The sequence below is a fragment of the Prionailurus bengalensis genome, chromosome D1 (genome assembly GCF_016509475.1).
Source record: "Prionailurus bengalensis isolate Pbe53 chromosome D1, Fcat_Pben_1.1_paternal_pri, whole genome shotgun sequence".
Taxonomy (NCBI): Eukaryota; Metazoa; Chordata; class Mammalia; order Carnivora; family Felidae; genus Prionailurus; species Prionailurus bengalensis.
Genome location: NC_057346.1, coordinates 100,382,291 through 100,391,537, shown reverse-complemented (window position 1 = coordinate 100,391,537; position 9,247 = coordinate 100,382,291).

The window sequence follows — 9,247 nt, the reverse complement described above, 5'->3', positions numbered from 1 at the left end:
GCTCCATTCGGGTCTTCAGATTATCATAGTGAGCTCCCCATCATCCCCCCCCCCCCATGTGCAGCCTCTCTCTGTTCCAATCTATTTTGCACCCATTACTGATTATTTACCCACAACGCCACTCATAGCACAGTACTTAAATACTCCCAATAGCTTCTGATTGCCTATGGAAAGGCTATAGAAAGTCTCTTATTCCCCATCCAAGACCTTCCGTGATCTCTTTCAAATCTGCTTTTCCAATATGAACATCCTTGCTCCAGTGCTCCCAGCAAATTGTATTTTTCACTAATGCCTCAACTCCCCATATTTTCCCTGAAATGATGCATCCAGGGCCCAGTTACTCTCTCTCTCTCTCTCTCTCTTCCCCTCCCCTCCCAGCTGTACTTCCTCAGAGAGGGTTCTGTAACTTAAAAGTCTCTCCCCCTGTGCCTGTAAGATAACTGACAGTGGCTTCTAAGGCCACATACTTCCATGTTCAAATTCGGCAGAGAAGAGGCACGTCTGCTTCCTGGTAGATCTCACTGTCCCTGGCTTGCTTGACTTTTGTCACACACCATCCTTGAATCAATGCTTGTGGCTGGGGGATGGGATGGGTTCACTGGAGGAACTCCCTGAATTTCCCAGTCATGAGGTTTGGGTGAGACTGACCCTCATCTTCAAGTTCAGGTATGAGCCCTAATTGACCTAGGGTAATAGACGCTCTGCAGGCCTTTTCTTTTTAAAAAAAATTTTTTTTCAACGTTTATTTATTTTTGGGACAGAGAGAGACAGAGCATGAACGGGGGAGGGGCAGAGAGAGAGGGAGACACAGAATCGGAAACAGGCTCCAGGCTCTGAGCCATCAGCCCAGAGCCTGACGCGGGGCTCGAACTCCCGGACCGCGAGATCGTGACCTGGCTGAAGTCGGACGCTTAACCGACTGCGCCACCCAGGCGCCCCTCTGCAGGCCTTTTCTTTCATGAAGCTTTTCCTTTACTCCCCTAGCTAGAAGGCAAATTCTTTCTCATTTGAACTTGGAAAGCTTTTCATCAGCACTTCCTTTGTTGCCATTACCACTGTCTACCTTGCATTAAAGATCGCTGTCTTATCTCTGCATCCTGAACATAGATCATTATGCACATCACATCCACAATCTCTGGTGAGAAACGGCTCGGTCCACAGTCCTTGGCTAAGCAGCCACCTCTGGATTACTTCATGTGATCATATCCACCCTGTCTTCCTGCCGGCCATGCTGATTACACCTGACCCAAAGGCAGGCAATGGTAGGCTGGCCAGCAGCTTCTGGAGTGTCTGAAATGAACAGTTCTACCCAGAGACCTCAGTGACTAGCTTTGAAGACCATGAGTGAGCTGCCACAATGACAAGGCAGAAGTCACAAGATAAGGCAATGACACAGAGGGTAGAGAATAAATACTCTCATCTTCTGGGGTAGGGAAGCTGAGACTCAAAGATGCCAAGTAACCTGCCTAACAGGTAGCCTAATCCTAAAGCCTACTCTCCCAACCAGCACACCATACTCTCAAGTCGCTCCCAAAAGCATCTACGTTACATTCAGTGCAGATAAATCCTTATTATACAAGCCAATGGAGGGAACTGTTTGTAGGGAATGAACAAAAAGATCCTTGGTCATTCACTGGTGGTGGCTCCTTTCTGTGGGATGGGTCTGGCCACCTAGGCCTCTCTTCCTACCCCCGAGTCTTTTGGTCTCTCCTTTCAAGGTTGTCCAAGAACATTTCCCCCACATCATACCCTGATCCAAAATGGTTTCATCTACTCTCAGCCAAGAGAGGTCTCATTGACCCTAACTATGATGAGCAGAATGCAGAGCCCTGGAAGAAGGCCACTGTAGTAGATTCCTGTGGGGGAGGCCACCCAGCCCACAACAACTCCCAACTCTCAGAAGTTTCCTCCACTCCTACCCAAGAATGGGTGCCAGCCAGCACCGTGCTAGGTACCTCCATTTCCATTGACTTGTCTTACTTTCACAACAACCTTGAGACTTACAACTGAGATTAAGTCAACTGTACAAGGCCACAGTTCTCTAACATGCTATCATCATAATTTTGACTCAGGTCTGGCTGAGTCCAAAGCTCTTGTTCTTTCAACTGTTCAATGCTGCCTTCAGAATGGAAAGGCAAATGAGACTATTGCATTTGACTTAGGATAAGTCAAATAACTAAGGTTTTGGGTTCATTTTCTTTTTATTGGCATCAATAGTACTCAGACTGTTATCTTTAGCCTTTATTTGGGCAGTGACACATCTGTAAAACACCAAACAAACTCTCAACTTGCTTAACAAGCTAGTATGGTGAGTCTGGGGAGTCTGTGCACATGGTCACGTCCAACCACGGGATCAGTGTTGAAACAAGTGACTGTCCCAGGGGTGCTCGGTCAGATGGCTCAGGATTCTCTTGCAGTGAGGATATTACTGGTGAGAAATTTTTAAAGGCCTGAGGGAAAACCCTCCCTCAACTATGGAACACTTCCAGTATATCTGAGTGGAGCTGGAAATGTGTATGTAATATCCTGATGGGAGTCTTTTCTGCAAGTCCGAAGTTGTTTAGGCAAGTTGGTCCAGAAACACTCCCCAAAGGTAGCTAAACTCCAAAAATTAAATGGCTCACGTTCTATTTTCAAATCACTGTTTCTCTGCAAGCTTCGATTACTCCAGTCTATTCAGATAACACCACACTGAGTTGAAAGAAGGAAATATTTTATCTATTTCATTTCTAAAGTCAATAAATTTATTCTGAGGGCCAGCATGCGGCAGGTGCTACAGATTCAGTGGTGAATAGTCACCATCTCTTCCATTAAGGCGCTTCAGTTTTTAACTCATAAGGTGTTTCTGCACTTCCACGATAGTACCAATGAGAGCTTCTTCCTGTCGGTGCATTACAGTTCATTTGAGTGTCATCAACATCCTGGGGGAGGCAGAGCAGCTTTTACAATCTCCATATTACAAATAAGGAGCCTGAGATGAGAAAAGGTACTATGTGTTTTCTCCCAAGGCCCACAACTTGTAAATAATAGACTTGAGATTCAAGCTCACTTAAACAGGGAGCCCCATTTATGGAATCAAGAGTGCTCTCCGATTATATTTGAGACTTGATATTTCTTGAGGATACACAGATTTCTGTTTGTGGTACTCCAGAGTAAGGGTTAGCATATTATGGGCTGTCAGCCATATATGCTGCCACCTGTTTCATAAAGAAAATTTTAGGGGAACCTGGGTGGCTCAGTTGGTTAAGCCTCCAACTCTTGATTTCAGCTCAGGTCATGATCCCACAGTTCATAGGATGGAGCCCTGCGTGGGGCTCCCGATGACAGCAGGGAGCCTGCTTAGGATTCTCTCTCTGCCCTCTCCTACTTGTGCATGCACACACCTATGCACGCATGCACTCTCTCTCTCAAAATAAATAAACTTTTAAAATATATGTGTGTATGTATGTGTGTGTGTGTGTGTGTGTGTGTGTGTGTAATTGTACTGAGAAACAGCCACACTCATTCACTTGCAAATTAACTATGATTGCTTTCATGCTACGACGGCAGAGCTGAGTGGCTGCAATGGAGATGAAGACTGTGCGGCCCAAAAAGGCCTAAAATGCTATTTCTGGCCATTTATAGAAGATGTCTGCTGACCACTGGCCCATAATATAAATTTAACTGGTCTTCCCCTTGATCACTGTCTTTGGCTAGGTCATGGGTCAGCCTGAGACCAGGATCAGGGTTCAATCTGAGGCTCTTGAAGATTGCAATTCCACAAATTCTACCTTTTATAGGGCTTTTCTCCTTCTGCTTGGCCTCAGATGTTGCCATGTGTCTCCACCTCTTCCGGTATGACTTAGAACCCCAGAAGAGCATATGACTTCATATCCAAAGGAGGAAAGAATGTGCATAAACAAGGACTTGATTTGCCGGAAAACTGCCCTCATTAACTCTATTCTATAGCCACAGCACATTCCATTCACCGTATGTAACATGCAACTCAAGAGGAGGCTACCCAAGAATGCACTTGGGTTCAAAAGTCAAAATAACTCTCTAAGACCAATCCTGTGCTTACCCAACTGTGCCTGAATTGAAAACAAGTTCGCCTTCCTTCTCAATTCCAGGGGAAGACCAAGAAAATTTGCATATTTGAATGGTCAGGGCTTCTAGTCACCCAGTTCATGCTTCTCTGCCCCACATGCCCTTTGTGATGCCTTCACAGTAATTTCATTCCCAGTGAGAGTCGCTACACTAGACACCCTCGGCTCTCATGAATTCAATAAATAGGACCCAAGTTCTGTCTTTGATGCTAGGCAAACCTAGTATGGTTTGGGGGAGGAGATGGGAGGCATTTAATTCAATTTGTCGATTAAATTCACATTGACAAAGACCTCAAACTCAGATTTTTCGCATCATCTACAGAAGAATTTAACCAGGGCCACTGTATTATGCTGAAGGACTGCACTTGATACTGGGCCATGTCACTTAGAACCTACTTTGAATTAATACTGCGTTTGGGGCACCTGGGTGGCTCAGTCAGTTGAGCATCTGACTTCAGCTCAGGTCGTGATCTCACAGTTCATGGGTTCCAGCCCCACATCGGGCTCTGTGCTGACAGCTCGGAGCCTGGAACCTGCTTCGGATTCTGTGTCTCCCTCTTTCTCTGCTCCTCCCCCATTCATGCTCTGTCTCTCTCTGTCTCTCAAAAATAAATAAAAAAGTTAAAAAAATTTAATGTTGCTTTAGAACTTCATTATGACTTGTAAATAACATTATAAAACTACATTTGGGGGGGATAAAAATAGTCATTTGTTAAATCCAAACATTTTAAATATACCACATTTGTATCACACTGATTCAGGCATTCTTCATATTTCCATTTGGGGGAGATACCCCCCCCCAAAAAAAGAATTCTGAACTTCTTTTGACTTCCAGAGGTCCCGATGCCTCAATCAAAATAATCTAATCAATTAATCTAATTAATCTAATCAAATCAATCTCAATCTAATCAAATTAACCAGTGCCTGAAAGTGGGCACTGGTCTTTCCAAACAACACTCCCGAGCTTGGACATAGTTAAGTATGTGTTACATCCTACTATCTTATCCCACATTATTTGTACATCTCAGGATCCATGTAGGCCAATGAGAAGGAACTCCTGTAATTATCCCCTCTTCTGCACACCGCCCCCCCTGCAAAAGGGGAGAAAGATTAATCCAGAGAAGACCTTATTTTAAAATCTTAGACATGGGGGATGCCTGGCTGGCTAGTTGGTGCAACATGTGACTCTTGATCTCAGAGTTGGGAGTTTGAGCCCCACAGTGGGTGTAGAGATTACTTAAAAATGAAATCTAAAAAAAAAAAAAAAAAATCTTAGACATGGAACAATCTCAGAATTGTTTACTACATCAGTGGAATCAAAATGCAAGCTCCCCCACACACAGCTGTAACCCAGTATTGCGCACATTTAAATGTCATTAGAAGAATAGCAACCAGCTGAATTGTCTGCCAATCACCTATTTAACTTGGTCCAGTGCTGCCTACAAAGCTGAAGTTACCATATATGTGTATGTTTACACATATACCTACGTGCACATATAATGTATATAGCTACTCACACACGTATATAATGAATTGAATTAATACTAATTTCTGAAATTTTGCTTCCACTTTCAGGTGATAGAGATGAAAGTTACTGCATCTTTACTTGATCTGGTAAGACCCAGAGTCTAAAGGGATTGGATTGTTTGTTCATTTGATAAACCTTTACTACCTCGCTGGCTCAGTTGGAAGAGCATGTGGCTCTTGATCTCAGCATTGTGAGAGTTCAGGGTTGTGGCTCTTGATCTCAGGTTGTGTAGAGATTACTTAAATAAATAAAAACGTTTCCAAAAAATAAGTAGATAAATAAACCTTTATTAGTATGTGTAGACACCCTGCTCTTTTGAGCAGTGAACAACCTGCTCAGCTATACATGGCAACCTTGAATGCAGGAAACTCAAAGATGAATGAGACATGATCTCTGCCCTTGAGGAGCTCATCTGGTCAGGGAAAGAAATATGGAAACAAGTATGATACCATATAAGTGACATAATAAAGTGAATGTAAAAATATTATGGCAGGGAGCAGCGAGAGAGAGAAGTGAGCAAGGATAATGAGGCATGAAAATATGGGGCCAATTTAGAGGAGACCGAATATGCTCGGGCCGAAGGGGGAAGGAGCTATGTGCTCTGCACCAGTGGTTCCCAAGCCTAGAAGGCCATCTGAATTCCTTGAGGAACACTTTATTATTCAGCCATTAAAAAATGAGGAAATCTTACAACTTGCAACAACCTGGGCATTATGCTAAGTGAAATAAGTCAGACAAAGAAAAACAAATACTGTATCATCTTACTTATGTGTGGAACCAAAAGAAAAGAAAAACCAAACTAATAGAAAAAGAAATTCGATTTGAGGTTACAGAGGGGCTCAGGGAAACAGGAGGAAGGTAGTTATAAGATGAATAAGCATCAGGGATGTAATGTACAACAGGATGACTATAGTTAACACTGATATATGCTATATAAGAAAGTTAGGAGAGCAAATTCTAAGAGTTCTCATCACAAGGGAGAATATATATGTGTTTGTATCTATGTGAGACAAAGGCTGTTAACTAAACTTACTGTGGGAATCATTTCACAGTATACATGAATCAGATCATTATGCTGTATATCTTAAACTTATACAGCGCTATATGTCAATTATATCTCAATAAAACTGGGCGAAAAAAAGTAATGATTTAAAACTAAAAATGAGGGGTGTCTGGTTGGCTCCATAGGTAGAGCATTCAACTCTTGATCTCAGAGTCCTGAGTTCAAGCCCCACATTGGGCATAGAGATTACATTTTTTTAAAAAAACTAAAATTGGGGTGCCTGGGTAGCTCAGTCGGTTGAGTGTGCAATACTTGATTTTGGTTCAAGTCATGCTCTTACAGTTCATAGAATCAAGCCTCGCAACGGGATCTGAGCTGACAGCACAGGGCCTGCTTGGGATTCTCTCTCTCTCTCTCTCTCTCTCTCTCTCTCTCTCTCTCTCTCTCTTTCTCTCTGCCCCTCCCCCACTCATTCTCTCTCTCTCTCTCTCTCTCTCTCTCTCTCTCTCTCTCTCTCTCTCTCTCTTTCAAAATAATAAACACTTTAAGAAAAACTAAAGTAAAAATGAAAAAAGAGAAAGGAAATTACAGACCCTCCCTGCTCACCCGTCCAGGTGGAGCCTAAGCCTCTGCCTCACACCAAGCTCCCCCAGGTGATTCCAGTGCTTTGCTGGTTAGGAACCACACGTGTGAATCAAGTCCCCACCCAGTACCCAGTTACTCATGGTGAAATAGTAGTGTTCAGAACTTTCTCCTTACAACAAAAGGGAAACGAAAGTTCTGTGGTCACGAGAACTAACTGTCCAGGTGAAATTTCAGTTCTGCTTTAGAAAGAGTAAAGCACCTGAGGCCTGAGGTGACCCATCCATCCACTGGGCTAGCTACATGGCACGTGTAAGAACTTTCCATCCACTGATGCGGCAGCTGCAGGGATGCAGGGAGAAAGAAGGGGCAGCCCAGCCAAGAAAGTGGCCTTATGGGCAGGAATCCTGATGAGGAACGTGTTCTATTGTCTGTGAACCTGACCATGATAGCACCCCACCAAAGGATTCTTCCTTCCTGACTTCCTTGGTTCTGGCCTTATTACAGCCTGTGTGTTTGGGCAATTCAGTGCTAGCTACCCCCTTGGAAGACGGAGCATGTTCCTAGGACACCAGTAAGGCAGGCACACACACACACACACACACACACACACACACACGCATGCATGCATACACACACACAAAATAAAGGGGGGGGGATTTTTTTAAGTTTATTTATTTCTTTTGACAGAGAGAGCATGAGTGGGGGAGAGGCAGAGAGAGAGAATCCCAGAGCCTGATGCAGGGCTTAAGCTCACAAATCATGAGATCATGACCTAAGCCAAAATCAAGAATTGGATACTTAACTAACTGAGCCACCCAGGTGCCCCTAAAAGTTTATTTTTTTAAAAAAAGCTCTGATGCCATCATAGGAAAAAATAATATTTTCCCTTAGGTTTATTTATTGTATATTGTCCTTAGTTCAAATTATTTGTGGGAGTTGAGGTGCACCACAATTTTTTTGCCTTTTTTTTTTTAATTTTAGGTTCACGGCACAATTGAACGGAAAGTACAGAGTTCCCACATACACCTGTCCTCACACAAACCTCACTCCCCCTGCTATTAACATCTCCCACCAGATGGTACATGTGTTACAATCCATGAACCCACACTGACACATCATCACCCAAAGTCCACACTTTATGGACAGATACGTAATGACAGGTGTCCCCATTGTAGTATCGTACAGAATAGCTGCACTACTTTAAAAATCTGTGTCTCCCTCTCTCTGCCTCACTCTGTCTCTCTCTCAAAAATAAATAAACATTAAAAAAAGTTAATAAAAAAATCCTCTGTGCTCTGCCTATTCAACTCCCTCCCCACGAGTCCCTAGCAACCATTAATGTTTTGACTATCTCCGTAGCTTTTGCCTTTTCCAGAATGCCATGTAGTTGGAATCATATAGTTTGTAGCCTTTTTCAATACGCCATTTAAGTTTCCTCCATGTCTTTTCACGGCTTGAGAGCTCATTTCTTTTTAGCAGTAGCAATATCCCATTGTCTAGATGTACCATCGTTTATTTACCCATTCACCTACTGAAGGACACCTTGGTTGCTTCCAAGTTCTGACAGTTACGAAAAAGCCGTGCAGGTTTTATGCGGACACACGTCTTCAATTCATTTGGGCAAATCCTACAGAGCATGACTGCTGGGTCATATAGTAAAAGTATGTTTGGCTTTGTGTAAGAAAATGCAAACTGTCTTTCAAAGTGGCTGTACCATTTTGCATTCCCACTGGCAATGAATGGGCGTCCCTGCTGCTTCGCATCCTCACCGTTTGGCCATTCTATTATGTGTGTGGTAGTACCTCGTTGTTATTTTAAATCGCAGTTCCCTAATGCCATATGTTGTTAAGCATCTTTTCATGTGCTTACTCGCCATCTGTGTCTCTTCTTTCGTGAGGCTCCTCCTTAGATTATCAGTCTTACATCTTTCTTCTTTTCTGGGGTGCCTGGGTGGCTCAGTCAGTTGGGCGTCTGACTTTGGCTCAGGTCATGATCTTGCGGTCTGTGAGTTTGAGCCCCACGTTGGGCTCTGTGCTGACAGCTTGG